This window comes from Hipposideros armiger, unplaced genomic scaffold, assembly GCF_001890085.2.
Source record: "Hipposideros armiger isolate ML-2016 unplaced genomic scaffold, ASM189008v1 scaffold_630, whole genome shotgun sequence".
Classification (NCBI taxonomy): domain Eukaryota; kingdom Metazoa; phylum Chordata; class Mammalia; order Chiroptera; family Hipposideridae; genus Hipposideros; species Hipposideros armiger.
Genome location: NW_017731980.1, coordinates 192,698 through 209,251, shown reverse-complemented (window position 1 = coordinate 209,251; position 16,554 = coordinate 192,698).

Below are 16,554 nucleotides of genomic sequence, written 5' to 3'. Positions count from 1 at the left end.
CGTGAGCGGCCAGCAGCCGCAGTGAGCAGCCGTCCAGATGCCGGCGACTGATCTGCCTCGCCTGGGAAGAGCGCAATGATGGTGCCAAGTTGGGCCAGTGAAGCAACGTTCTCCACAGCTAGACTGAAGAACAAAACAACAGCAACTTGTCTGTTCCCCTTCCCCCAAATCCCCAGCATTGTTCCCATCCCCCCAATTCCCCAATAAAAATATCTTAAAAAAAAAGAAGTCTGAGGAGGAAAACAGATTCAATTTAGCTAGACTAAGAATCATAGGCTTTGTTATTTAGGGTAATAGGGAGCCACAGAATGTTGCAAGTTAGGGGCATGATATAATCAGAATAGCACTTTAGATGGCAGTATGGAAGGATAGATTATTGCAACAGCATCCATCATAACTGGATGCTGTTGCAATAATCCAGAAAAGAGATGATGGTAAACTAAACGAAAGCACTGATAGAGGGAATGGAGAAGACATACTTACGCATTATTTAGAAAGTTGTATTGTCAATACATGTAATAATATAGTTATGATATAAGAAGCATTATAATAACAGTAAATACAAAATACTATCTAGAAGAGACTGTAAACATTTCTTGTCTGAAAGGGTTGGGCAAGACTCATCTGAGAAGAGCTGTGGTTATCCTAGGCAGAAGAAACATGTGCAGGGGCACAAATGAGTGAAAGTAATTGTAAATTCAGTGAATGGCTTCAGTGTGTGTGTGTGTGTGTGTGTGTGTGTGTGTGTGTGTGTGTGTGTGTGTGTATTTCACCAACAGAGGACTTTTTTCCAACTAAATTTTTCTCTAAACTTTATTGTTTAAAATAGACAGAAATGATGAACCAATTCCTCAGACAGTTTAAATCTTTTGGCAAAATATGTCATTGTTTGCAGAACTCTGGAGTACACTGCCCTGTGAGTCGCTATGGAGTCCAGTTGAAAACTTGTTGGGGTAGAATTCTGTCTCCTGAAGTCCAAATTATTCAGCTAGGCTAGAAGTGGATCATTAGACTACTTAATGAAAAATCACAGGAGCTGCCCCTGAATCTAAGCTCTGTGCCATATACTACCTAAAGCACTTCAGAGAGATTTATTTAACCCCTGCCATTAAGGAGAATATGAAAAACCAGATAAACAGCTAACTTTTTTTGTGGTTCTCATCCTACCTTTTCCTTGTCCACAGGCCAACTACATTTCTGCAACCACCCCCCAATCTCTGTACCAGTCTTCTACACTTCAGTACAAATATATGAGTAAGTTAACGAATAAATAGATTGAGTACAGTATATGAGTTTTGGGGTCCTGTATCACAATGATTCAACCCTAACTCTTTTAAAACTCATTATAGTGTGGGGATGTGGTCAATAGAGATAATGCCATCCTCCCTACTCCAATCCCGTGCTTTTCACATTATTCTGTTCTGTCAGCCAATGTTGTTCAAACTGGATCCTTCTGGGATACATGAACAATTTAAAAGAGATATGTCACCAGGTTTTGTTTGTGTGGCTATTTGTTTTTAACCAATTTACAGATTTTTAACTTCCATACATACTCTTTCCTAAATTTGATCTCATGAGAACACACTTGAAGGTTCCACTTCCTCACCTTCCCTTCTCCCACTTTACAAAAGAAATGTATGTCTGTAACTCATCTCAAGGCCTACCTTAGTGCCCGGCCCCAAGATATAAAACCTCCTAGATACCAAAGAGACCACTGGAAAAGTTGGTGCTGATATTGAGAAAGCACATTACTTTAATAGTGAGATGAATTCTTGTAAAGGCAAGTAGTTTTTAATGCCTTACTTTCAACAAAATCAGAGGAGGGCCTAACCAAGTTGTCATTTGATTGATCATTACATATAATTTTGATGATAGATCATTATGTAATTTTTGAGATATTATTCAGAAAGTACTTAATTGAATGATACTGCTTTAAATAAACTCTGTTCATTTCCATCCTGATATGTAAACAAAATTTCTCAACAGTTAAATCTATTAGAAATGTTGAACTTGGTCTCATTCTAACAACATCTAACATTCATCCACAGATAAATGAATTAAATTTTTTTTATAAATCCTCTTTCTTCACATAGATATGTTCCCAATAACACTTTATGGTTAATTGTAAAAATTTTGTAATATACTCGTGTTAATCAGTTGTGTACTAATGATTATAATGAAAACAGTCCCAAAGGCTCAGAGCCTTACAGTCACAGGAAATAAGCACTTTTGCAATGTAAGTTTATCCATGTTTTCATGGCAGATATTAGGATGTGATGATCAAAGATTTTCGAGAATAAAAACAGGGCCGGCCAAGTGGCTTAGTTGGTTAAAAGTTAGCTTAAGAGTGCGAGCTCTGAACAACAGGGCTGCCAGTTTGATTCCCACATGGGCCAGTGACACTGTGCCCAAGCTGAGCTGCCACTGAGCTGCCAACAGGTGGCAATATGGCTCAACTGGTGAGATCACATGCTCCTGACAACAAACACTGCCTGTTTGATGGTGGGCTATGCCTGCCCGCAACTAAGACTGAACTCAGCACCTTGAGCTGAGCTGCACCCGGATACCTCAATGGATAGAACACATGCTCTTAACAACAAGGCTACCAGGTTCGACTCCCGCATGGGATGATGGCTCTCCCCACCTGCAACTAAGATTGTAACACAGCACTTTGAGCTTAGAGGCCACCAGCTGCCCACGGGAAGCCAGATGGCAACTGGCGTGCTCCACAACTAAGATTGAAGAACAACTTGGCTGGTCCCCCTCCCCAATTCCTCAACACTGTTCTCCCCCAATTCCCCAATTAAAAATATATATATATATATTACAATAGGATACAATTTTGTGGAGTGCATAGAATGAAAGTAAAAGTTCAGGGGGAAAACATGTGGCATAAAATTTCTCACTATTTGAAAGGAGTTTATTCATGTATCTTTTCAATGGATAATGGTGGATATCAAACTGCTATGGAATTTGGTTCCACTTAATACATTTAAAAGAGATATGTGACTATTTTATTTTTAAATATAAATATTTGCACTATGCCAGAAATTATATCATTTGTAATATTTAAACTTTCATAAATCTCTCCATGAAAAGTTGTTAGGTGTCAACTTTATATTACATGACATATAGTTTTTGCAAAATTCTTCTAGAAACTGTGCAAGTAAAAATGTTTGAAGACCACTGTCATAGGTGGAGAATTAAGTAGGGGCAATTTAAACCTACCTGCAGCTTGGGGGTTCTTGTTCCCAAGAGTTGTGAAGGATGAAGCAAATTGGAGTAATTGTGTCACTAATTTATTCCCTTTGCAAATTAGAAACAAGGACTCTTCCCAGGCCAGACCCAATACGATCTTTCCCACTCAGCTTTCCAGTTTCTCTTCCTTTATCCCCTTCTTCCCCACTTTCACTTTTACTCCCATTTAGCCCTCTTTTAGATACCCCTGCCTCTCCTCCCCTAACTCAAACTTCCATCAGGGCTTCTCACCTCCCATTGCCTGAATACAAGCACTCCTATGATTACAGAAAGGAAAAATTCAAAACATCTATGAGTTGATTTGTTCAGAACACAAAAGAGAGGTTTAATACAAGCAGCTGCTGTGAGTGTCATCTGTTGAGAGCTCACAGTTGCCCATCTTCTCTGGAAAATTGCCCTGGGCTAATAGGAGCTGCCTACCAAGGTTACACACCATTCTAGAAGCAGCCCCTAACTGGAAATTTACTCATAACAGCTTCAAAAGGCTGATCCCTTGCCTCAACAGGGTACAATCACTGATGTGTGGTTTATAGTCAAGAACTTTCTGCCACAGTTCAAGTTAGTTTGAGGCGGTCCCTTGCAGCTCTGAAACCAAGCACAAACATCTCCTCCTTGTTGATAGGTTCTTTGAGGCATCTTTCCCCAAAACAGACCAGTTTTGAATACATTGAAAATCTGTTGTGGTCATTACATGGAGGCTGAATAACATGCTACTAAATAGCGAGTAGGTAAAAAATGAGATCAAGGAGGAAATCAAAATACCTCGAGACAAATGAAAATGAAAATGCCATGACCCAAAATCTCTAGGATGCAGTGAAAGCAGTCCTATGAGGGAAGTTCAGAGCAGTGCAGGCCTACCTATAGAAGCAAGAAAAGTCTCAAATCAATAGGTTATCTTTACACCTCAAGGAACTGGAAAAATAACAGCAAAATAAGCCCAAAGGGAGTACAACGAAGGAGATAAAAAAGACCAGAGTGGAAATAAATGAAATAGAGTCCAGAAAAACAATACAAAAGATCAACGAAACCAAGAGCTGGTTTTTAGAGAAGATAAACAAAATTGACAAACCTCTAGCCAGACTCAACAAAAAAAAAAAGAGAGAGAGAGGACTCAAATTAGTAAAATCAGGAATGAAAGAGGCAAAGTGACAACAGACACCACAGAAATACAAAAAACTTTAAGAAAATACTATGTGCAACTATATGCCAATAAATTTGACAATCTGGAGGAAATGGATAATATTCTAGAAGCATACAGCCTTCCAAAGCTAACTCAAGAAGAAAGAGAAAACCTGAATATGCTGATTACTACCAAGGAAATTAAATCAGTAATCAACAAGCTCCCAACAAACAAAAGCCTTGGACCAGATGGCTTCACAAGTGAATTTTACCAAACATTCAAAAAAGAATTATCACCTATACTTCTCAAACTAATCCAAAAAATCCAGAAAGAGAGAAGGCTCCCAAACTCTTTCTATGAAGCCACTATCACCCTGATTCCAAAACCAGAAAAAGACAGTACAAAAATGGAAAACTACAAGCTGATATTCCTGATGAATATAGATGCAAAAATCCTTAGCAAAATATTAGCAAACAGAATTCAACAATATATTAAGAAGATCATACATCATGATCAAGTGGGTTTCATCCCTAGTACACAAGGTTGGTTCAACATCTGCAAATCAATTAATGTGATACACCACATCAACAAAAATAAAAATAAAAATCATATGGTCATATCAATAGATGCAGAAAAGCATTTGACAAAATACAGCAGTCATTTATGATAAAAAAAAACTTTTAGCAAAGTGGAAATAGAGGGATCATATCTCAACATAATGAAGGCCATGTATGATAAACCCACAGCTAACATCATACTCAATGGGGAAAAGTTAAAACCATTCCCCTTAAGATCAGGAAAAAGACAAGGCTGTCCACTATTTCCACTTTTATTCAACATAGCTCTGGAATTTCTAGCCACAGCAATGAGACAAGAAAAAAAAATGAAAGGCATCCAAATCGATAAGGAGGAAGTAAAATTGTCATTATATGCAGATGACATGATACCATATATAGAGAAACCCAAAGACTCCATCAAAAAACTATTGAAAATGATAGATGAATTCAGTAAGATAGCAGGATACAAAATCAATATTCGGAAATCAGTTGCATTTGTATATACCAATAATAAACTATCAGAAGGAGAAATTAAGAAAAGAGTCCCATTTACAATTACTTCAAGAACTATAAGATACTTAGGAATAAATTTGACCAAAGAAGTAAAAGACCTGTACTCAGAAAATTATAAGACACTGAAGAAAGAAATAAAAGAAGATAGAAACAATTGGAAACACCTACCATGCTCATGGATAGGAAGAATTAATATAGTTAAAATGTCCATGCTGCCTAAAGAAATATATAGATTTAATGCAATTTTTATGAAACTACCTAGGGCATTTTTCACAGAAATAGAAATCATAAACCTAAAATTTGTATGGAACCATAAAGGACCCCGAATAACCACGGCAATCCTGAGAAGAAAAAAGATGGGGGTATTATGCTACCAGACATTAAAACACACTACAAGTCTATGGTAATCACAACAGTATGGTTCTGGCATACAAACAGGCACATAGATCAATGGAACAGAAAAGAGAGACCAGAAAGAAATCCATGCATATACAGGCAGTTAGTCCATGACAATGGAAACAACAATTTACATTGGAGTAAAGATAGCCTTTTTAATAAATGGTGCTGGGAAAATTGGACTGACACTTGCAAAAAAAATGAAACTAGACCACCTCCTTACACCATATACAAGAACAAATTCAAAATGGATTAAAGACTTAAATGTAAGACCTGAAACCATACAACTCCTAGAAGAAAATATAGGGACGAAATTTGCAGACATTACCCTGAGCAATATTTTTACTGATACATTCCCATGGGCAAGGGAAGTAAAAGAAAAAATGAACATATGGGACTACATCAAACTTAAAAGTTTTTTTGCAACAAAGGACACCATCAATAAAACAAAAAGGAAGCCTACTGAATGGGACAAGATATTTGTCAACAATATATCTGATAAGGGGTTAATATCCAAAAGTCATAAAATACTCAGGCAACTCAACACCAAAAAAACAAACAACCCAATTAAAAATGGGCAGAGGATATGAAGAGGCATTTCTCTAAAGAGGACATCCAGATGGCCAACAGGCATATGAAAAAATGTTCAACCTCACTAATCATTAGAGAAATGCAAATAAAAATCACAATGAGATACCACCTCACACTGATCAGAATGGCTATCAGCAATAAATCAACAAACAACAAGTGCTGGTGAGGTTGTGGAGAAAAGGGAACCCTGGTTCACTGTTGGTGAGACTGCAGATTGGTGCAGCCACTATGGAAATCAGTATGGAGGTATCTCAAAAAACTGGAAATGGAACTACCTTCTGACCCAGCAATTCCTTCTTAGGTATTTATCCAGAAAAACACAAGACACTAATTTGAGAAAATATATGTACCCCATGTTAATTGCAGCGCTATTTACAATAGCCAAGATTTGGAAACAATCAAAATTCCCATAGGTAGATGACTAGATTAAAAAAACCTATGGTACACTTACACAATGGATTATTACTCAGCTATAAAGAAAAATGAAATCGTACCATTTGCAACAATATGGATGGACCTAGAGAACATTATGCTAAGTGAAATAAGTCAGTCGGAGAAAGACAAATACCATATAATCTCACTTATATGTGGAAATAAAGAACTGAATAAATGAGTAATGTAAACAGAAATAGTCTCAGAGACACAGAGGAAAAACAGGGTTGTTAGTTGGGAGGGGGTGGGGATGAAGGAGAAGGGGAAGGGATGAGACAATATAAATTGGTAACTACAATATGGCCTCAGGGATAGAAAAGACAGTCTGGGGAATATAATCAATAATGTTGTAAATCTTGTTTAGGGGGTCAGATGAACTCATGTGTTTTTAGGGAGACCATTTCATAGACGGTGTAGAGGCCTGACCACTGCACTGTACATCTGAAGTTGCCATTGAATAATATTATGTGTCAACTATAATTTCATACATATATAGTCATGGGATGTGAAGTATAGTGTGAGAATCAGTCAATGGAATTGTAATAGATATGTATGATATCGGGGATGGGGGGCAGTGTATGGGGGCAAGAAAGTTGTCACTTTGTGTTGTGTTCAATTCCTCCTCCCAACACCAGCCCTGATGATCTCAGATGGTAGCTGGTGTCTTAGAGACCTCTGTAGCAAATGTTAGCCATTCACCACCTGATCTCACTTTCATGCATGGATTCAAACAGCCTTTAACTCAGGGAACCTAGAGCATAGGGAAAAGGGCATTGCTTATGAAATAGTCATTCATCTACTCATTCATCCAAAAAAATATATTAAGTACTTAGTATGTGTCAGAGACTGTTCTGGGCTCTTAGGAAAGATACACCAGTTAACAAAATAAAGGTCCTTTCCCATGTGGATCTTTTGCTCCTCATGGATTCTAGCAGGGAGGAAACAGACAATAAACATAGCAACTAGGTAAATTATCTATTGGAAGGAAATAAGTGCTATAGAAAAAGAAAATATAGAGCAGACTAAGAGATTTGGAGTTCCAAGTGTGGGAGGTAGAAAGAAGGAAGGGACTGCAGTATTAAAGTAGGGTCATCAGATTAAATTAATGCAAAATAGTAAAATTTTCATTCACAGCATTTTAATCAAACCTAGCTTTTGTATTTTTGAACAAGCTTCAAACTAGACTTTTCCTAAACTAATATTACCCTAATAGGCATATGACAGTGATCTGGGGTCCTCAGTCCTACATTCAAAAGTTTTCTATTTCTTCAATTGATTTGCATCTCCTCTCCCTGATTTTTTTGGATTGCAAAAGCACAGAGCTTTTTATACCTGCCATCATTTGTTCTTTATCACTCACAATTGTTTCTATCACAAAAAAATCATCCCATCAAATACTCATCATTTCCCACCAATTTCAATGTTTCTATTCTCTACTTTTATTTTCATCATGAATATACTGACCTTGTGACACTTGCAATACTTTCTCTTGCACTTATGATGATGTAGGATTAGAGTTGTCAAATTTAGCTACAACATTTAAATTTAACTGGGAATTTCAAAGAAACTACCATTTCTTTGTATACTTATGTCCAGTGCAATATATGGAACATATTTATACTTTGTATATTATATTTATATTGCATATAAATATATATTTATATAGCATATAAATATATATTTATATATAGAAGAATTATACTGTATTTATATTTTATATGACTTGTTGACATAAAGTTCAAATTTAACTGGGCATCCTGCATTTTACCTGGCAATCCTATGCAGGATTCACTTAAATTCATCAAGATTGATTGAGTGTTCATTATGAGCAGTTCTCAAAGTGTGATCCTGAGCCCCATAGCATCAGCACTACCTGGGAAGTTGTTACAAATACAAATGCTCAGGTTCACCTCAGGCAAACCAAATGAATCAGAAACTTTGGACTTGGGGCCAAGCAATCTGTTTTAACAAGCCCACCAGATAATTCTGATGTATACTAAAGTTTGAAAATGACTGACACAGACAGCTATGTTAAAGCATCACTCAGTTCTCACTGGTGCACCCATTATGCAGCTGCTAAAGAGTTGGCTGCTGAAGTTTCACAGTTGTCCCCCTTTCTCTGGGGAATTGCTCTCAGCTGTCAGAGCTGCCTCTCCCAGGTAGTTGTATCTGAGGTTAAGGGTGGCCCATTACTTTTGAGACACTGACAGGTATAAAATGCTGACTTCTTGACAAAAATGGGGATAGCTCTGTATTGTGGTTTATGCTCCAGACCCCTAACCCCATGGATCAGACCAAGGCTAGACTTTATCTGAGACTGCACCTTTTCTGGTTCCTTTTCCTTCCTTGTCCTGCTTCTCTCACTCACTTACAGATGTTTCCTAAAGAGTATTCCCTCAACACATAACTTTCAGCCAAATCCTTGCTTCTGCAGAACCTGACACAATGTGGGTAGAGATAATAATGTTCATAAAATACTCTAAACACAGCAAACTCAGCAAGCCAACTAAATAAGACTAAAATGTAACATGTAAGAAATGTAAGAGAGGGCCGGCCGAGTGGCGCGATAGTTAAGAACTGGCTTGGGATGCCAGAGGGCCCCGGTTCGGATCCCACATATGAGGGCCAGTGACACTGCCCTCCACAGCTAAGATGCTGAACAACAGCTCAACCTGGAGCTGGGCTGCCGTGAGTTGCCAGCGATGGCATAGGCTGCAGCCCCTGTGGCAGTGGGTTGCCATGGGCTACCGTATGTAGCCAGCAGCCGCAGTGAGTGGCCGTCCAGAAGCCGGCGACTGATGTGCCTCGCCAGGGAAGAGCGCAATGATGGTGCCAACTAGGGCCAGTGAAGCAACGTCCTCCACAACTAGACTGAAGAACAAAACAACAGCAACTGTGTGTTCCCCTTCCCCGAATTCCCCAGCACTGTTCCCATCCCCCCAATTCCCCCAATAAAAATCTTTAAAAAAAAAAAAGAAATATAAGAGATGCACAAGACAAGAAAAAACTGTTGCAATATTTTAGGGTTCAGGTTTTTTCTTATTTACATTTTTGACAGTCACTATTATTTTATATTAGTTTCCAGTGTACAGCATAGTGGTTACTCATTTATATAATTTACAAAGTGATCCTCCCCATAAGTCTAGTACCCACCTAGCACCATACATAGATATTAAAATATTATTGACTATATTCTTTATGCTGTACTTTACATCCCCATGACTATTTTATAACTACCAACTTGTGTTTCTTAATTCCTTCACCTTTTTCACCTACTCCCTCAACCCCCTTCCAATCTGGCAACCATCAAAATGTTCTCTGTATCTATGAATCTGTTTCTGCTTTGTTTGTTTATTTTCTTCTTTAGAGTCCACAAATAAGTGAGATCATATAATATTTGTCTTTCTCAGTTTGACTTATTTCACTTAGCACAATACCCCGTAGGTCCATCTATATTGTGGCAAATGCTAAGATTTCACTGTTGTTCTTGAGGTGAAATGAAGTGAAATCTCTTTTCAGTTTTAATTTGCATTTCTCTGGTGATTAGTGATATTGAACATCTTTTCATATGTCTACTGGCCATGTGTATGTCTTCTTTGGAGAAATGTCTATTCAGATCATTTGGCCGTCTTTTAATTGGATTGTTTAGGGTTTTTTTGGTGTTAAGTTGTAAAAGTTTGTTAAATAAATCTTGGATACAAATCCCTTATCAGATGTATCATTGGTGAATATCTTCTCCAATTCAGTAGGCTGTCTTTTCATTTTGTTTATGATCTGCTTTGCTGTGCAAAATTTTTTAGTTTGATGTAGTCCCATTTGTTTATTTTTTCTTTTGTTTCCCTTGCCCAAGGACATATATCAGAAAAAATATCACTAAGAGCAATATCAGAGAGTTTATGGCCTATGTTTTCTCTAGGAGTTTTATGGTTTGGGTCTTATATTCAAGTCTTTAATTCATTTTGAGTTTATTCTTATATATGGTATAAAAACGTGGTCTAGTTTCATTTTTTTGCATGTATCTGTCTGATTTCCCCAACACCATTTATTGAATATACCCTCTTTACCCCATTGTACATTCTTGCATCTTTGTCATATGAGATCTGACAATTATGTCCGCGAACTCATCCTAGCAAAAGTGCTACATACCTCATTGCTGAATACCACTATGGTCACCTTCAAAGTACTCCCCTTGGGAAGCTATGCACCAATGCCAACACCTAGTCCACCCTTCAAAGCAATTTTGGAACTCTTTTTCTGAAATGGCCATCAGAGCTGTCATGGTATTAACCTTGATGTCCTGAATGTCATCAAAATGTCTTCTTTTCAATATTTCCTTCATCTTTAGGTAAGGAAAGAAGTCATTGGGAGCCAGACCAGGTGATTAGGGAGGGTGTTCCAATACAGTTATTTGTTTACTGGCTAAAAACTCCTTCACAGGCAGTGCCATGTGAGCTGGCATATTGTCATGATGTAAGAGCCATGAATTGTTGGCAAAAAGTTCAGGTCTTCTAACTATTTCATGCAGCCTTTTTAGCACTTCCAAATAGTAAACTTGGTTAACTGTCTGTCCAGTTGGTACAAATTCATAATGAATAATCCCTCTGATATCAAAAAAGGTTAGCAACATTGTTGCAACATGTTCGTGAACTTAATTGTAATACCGCGTAATAACAGCTACCATTTATTATTTTCTACATGCCTTCATGCAAATCAGGTAACAATGCAATTTAGTTACATTATAAATATAGAGCCCCTTGAGAACTGGCACCATACCCCCAGCACTTAGCATTGTACCTGGTTCACAGTAGATAGATTCTCAATAAATGTCTGTTAATGGAAGACAAATAGTAACAAATGTTGGAGAGGCTGTGGAGAAAAAGGAACTCTCATACACTGTTGGTGGGAATGTAAATTGGTACACCCACAATGGAAAATAGTGTGGAGGTTCTTCAAAAAATTAAGAATAGAATTATCATATGGCCCAGGAATCCCTCTCCTGGGTATCTACCCCAAAATTCTGAAAACATTTATCTGGAAAGATACATGTTCTCCAATGTTCAATGCATTATTTACGGTGGCCAAGACATTGAAACAACCAATGTATCCTTCAATACATGATTGGATAAAGAAAATGTGACATATATATAAAATGGAATACTACTCTGCCATAAGAAAAGATAAAATACTGCCATTTATGACAACATGGGTGGATCTTGAGATTACTATGCTAAGCAAAATATTGGGTTGTCGGAAAAGTCATGATTCGTGTTTGCAACAGATGGCACTATTTTATTTTTGGAAGTACTAGAGTCATTCCCATCTATGTTATTGCTATGTCATTTGACAGCTGACAGTTCTAGCTTCATTCTGGAAAAAAATTGACCAATGTGGTTGAGTTTTGGAGATTTTACAACAAGTTGAAAATGGAAGAACAAACTGTGCATTTTTGCGATATTTTACAGTTATACTTCCATAAAAGGAAGTACACACGTCAAGCTTGTGAAGAGTTGCATAAAGTTTATGGTGACAATGCTCTACAAGAATCTTGGTGCCAATGATGGTTCATGAAACTTCATGCTGGTGATTTTGATCTCAATGATGCTCCTCGTTCAGGGAGGCCCACCGAGGTTGATGATGACAAAATAAAGGGATTGATTGAGTCAAACCTATGTTACATGACACGAGAGATTGCAGAAACATTGAACATCCATCATTCAAGCATCACAACCACCTGAAAAACCTGGGATACATAAGCAAGCTCAATATTTGGGTTCCACATGAACTCAAAGAAGTTCATTTGATGGCATGTATAAACATCTGCAATATGCTCATTAAACATGAGAAAAAACTATTCTTTTTTGAAGCGACTGATAACTGGTGATGAAAAGTGGATTGTTTACAACAATGTGGTGCGCAAACGTCCTTGGTCCCGATGTGATGATTTGCCTCAAATGACAAGAAAAGTAGACATTCTTCAGAGGAAGGTTATGTTCTCAGTGTGGTGGGACATTGTGTGCTCACTTCCCAGAGTCAGTTCTCCTTCCATCACCATATATTTGACCCCCTATACCCTCTTCTAACATCCCGCCTCACCTCTTACCCTCTGGTAACCACTTAAATGTTGTCTGTGTCTATGAGTTTTTCTTTCTTTATATGCTTGTCTTGGTCCTTTGTTGCTTTCAGTTTTATAACCCACATATGAGTGAAGTAATATCATTCTCTATATTTTCTGTCTGAACTATTATTGGGTTGTTAGAAAAGTCATTATGTATTTTGTCCATGTTTTTCAAAGGTCATTTATTTATATAAAGTACAAAGATCAATCAATGATATATTGCCCATTTAGTTTGATAACCATTTGCGATCTTTCAGTGAGCTTTATCAATTTTTTTATTGTTTTCGGTTTGGATTTCTCTTTTGGTATGTTATATTGTTTTTTGTTAATTGGATTCTCTTGGATGTTTTGAGGCGTTTTTTTTTCATTGATCACTTCTGTTGATTGTTTTTGGATTTTTCTATTTCATTAGTAATTTTAGTTTTTTATATAGACATATATAAAGGTGTATATATGTAAATATATGTCCATATATATTCTGGGAGTGTAGACATATCTTTTTTTTCTTTTTTCTCTGCATTTTTCTCACTTTCCTTCTTTTCTAACCTCTCTCTCTCCCTTCTTTCCTACTTCCTTGTCATAGTTGGTTTGCCACCTGCTTTCCATTAATTCTGCAAGCTTTTTTTTCTTCTTCTTCTTTTCTCGTTGTCATTGTTTTGTTTCTGTTGGTTTGTTTTCTCCTTGTGTTTGATTGATATTTCTATACATGTGGAATGTAGGGTGATGGTTGTCTTGTACATCAGAGAGTATCTGGTTACCTTTGGTGGCTGTTGTGGTTGTGCTTGTTGATCTGTTTTGCCCTAAAACACGCTCTGCAGTGGGGCCTAGTCAAAGAAGCACAAGAATCATCACACCCAGAGACCAACTTTAGATAAAACGAGAGCATTACAGGGTCTGACCGACAAGACTCACATTCAAAGGGAAATTGCTGCAGTCACAAGAGCCCCTTGGGGCCAAGCCTCATCAGAGGGGTCGACCCTCACACAACAGCTTATAAACTTTGGACACAACTAATCCTCATGGCTAGTCAGCTTGGGAGTCAAGCCCACCTACTGACAAGCCAAAAGCAATAAAAATTAGACCTCAACAGAAGAAGGCACATAACACAAGGAACACCTCTGGTATACACACATGGGAGAAAAGGGAGTCTGAGCAATTTAAATATAAAGGAATGTACCACATAAGCCTACCCAGAAAAGACCTAGGGGATCTACCTATTTCATCGAAGTAAACACAAAGTGTAAACCAGAATGGGAAGGCAAAGAAACGCATCCCAAATAAAAGAACAGAAGAAACCCCCTGAATCTGTGGAATTAGAGGAAATAGAGGTAAACAACCTATCGGAGACAGAGTTCAGAACACTGATTATTAGAATGCTCAAGGAAATTAATGAGAATGAAAAGAAGGAGAGAGAAATCATGAAAAATAACCAGATAGAAATAAAGAATTCAATTAATTAAATAACAAACTCGATAGAATTACTAGTAGATTGGAGGAAGCAGAGGATCGAATCAGTGACTTAGAAGACAAGCTAGCAGATATCAGCCAAGCAGCACAGCAAAAAGAAAAAAGAATAAAAAACATTGAAAATAGTTTAAGAGAGCTAGGCGACAACATCAAAAGCAACAACATGCACATCATAGGAATACCAGAAGGAAAAGAGAGGGAGCAAGGGATCAAGAACATATTTAAAGTAATAATGTCTGAAAACTTGTCAAAACTGGCAAAGGAAATTGACATATATACACAGGAAGTGCAGAGAGTTCCAAACAAGATGATCCCAAACAGGCCTACACCAAGACACATTATAGTGAAAATGGCAAGGGTTAAAGAAAAGACAGAATCCTAAAAGCATCAAGGGACAGGCAGCAAGTTACATACAAGGGCACCCCCATAAGATTATGAGCCAACTTTTCTACAGAAACTCTGCAGGCCAGAAAGGAGTGGCAGGAGGTCTTCAAGGTGATGAAAAACTGAAGCCTACAACTTAGATGGTTTTATCCAGCAATGTTATCCTTTAAAATTGAAGGAGAGATAAAGAGCTTCCCAGAAAAGAATAAGCTAAAGGAATTCATTACCACCAAGCCAGCATTGCAGGGAATGTTAAAGGGCTGCTTTAAGCAGAGGAAAGAGGAAAACAAGCTAACTAATAAAGAGCAAGAACACAAATAATAAAATGGCAATAACTGCGAACCTATCAATAATCACATTAAATGTAAATGGACTGAATGCTCCAATCAAAAGACATAGGGTGGCTGAGTGGATAAGAAAGCAAGACCGTTGCGTATGTTGTATACAAGAGACTCACCTCAGATCAAAAGACACATACAGGCTGAAAGTAAAGGGATGGAGTAAAATATTTCATGCAAATGGAACCGAGAAAAAAGCTGGAGTAGTGTAAAATAGACTTTAAATTGAAGAACATAATGAAAGACAAAGAGGAGCAATTCATAATAATAAAGGGATCAATCCAACAAGAGGATATAACTCTAGTACACATCTATTTACCTAACAAAGGAGCTCCTAAATCTATAAAACAGATTTTGACAGCCATAAAGACAGAGATCAACAGTAACACTATTATAGTAGGGGACTTCAAAACCACGCTGTCATCAATGGACAGATCCTCCAGACAGAAAATCAACATGGAACAGTGGCCTTAAATTACACTTTAGAACAGCTGGATTTCATCGATATTTTCAGAGCATTTAACCCCAAAGCTACAGAATATACATTCTTCTCAAGTGCACATAGATCATTTTATAAGGTAGACCACATGTTAGGCGACAAAACAAGTCTCAATAAATTTAAAAAGATTGAAATCATATCAAGCGTTTTCTCTGACCACAATGCTATGAAACTAGAAATCAATTACAAGAAGAAATTCAGAAAGCTCACGAATGCATGGAAGCTAAATAACATGCTACTAAATAGTGAGTGGGTCAAAAATAAGCTCAAGGAGTAAATCAAAATATACCTCTAGACAAACGAAAATGAAAACACCACAACAAAAATCTTTAGGACGCAGCAAAAGCAGTCCTAAGAGGGAAGTTCATAGCAGTGCAGGCCTACCTAAAGAAACAAGAAAAATTTCAAATCAACAGGTTATCCTTACACCTCAGGGATCTGGAAAAAGAACAGCAAAATAAGCCCAAGGGAGCACAAGAAAGGAGATAATAAAGACAAGAGCAGAAATAAACGAAATAGAGACCAGGAAAACAATACAAAAGATCAATGAAACCAAGAGCTGGCTTTTTGAGAAGATGAACAAAATTGACAAGCCCCTAGCTAGACTCATCAAAAGAAAAATAGAGAACGCTTAAGTTAGTAAAATCAGAAATGAAAGAGGTGGGCCGGCCGAGTGGCGCGATGGTTAAGAACTCGCTTGGGATGCCAGAGGGCCCCGGTTCGGATCCCACATATGAGGGCCAGTGACAATGCCCAATGCCCTCTACAGCTAAGATGCTGAACAACGGCTCAACCTGGAGCTGGGCTGCTGTGAGTCGCCGGCGACGGCGTGGGCTGCAGTCCCTATGGCAGTGGGTTGCCATGGGCTACCGTGTGTAGCCAGC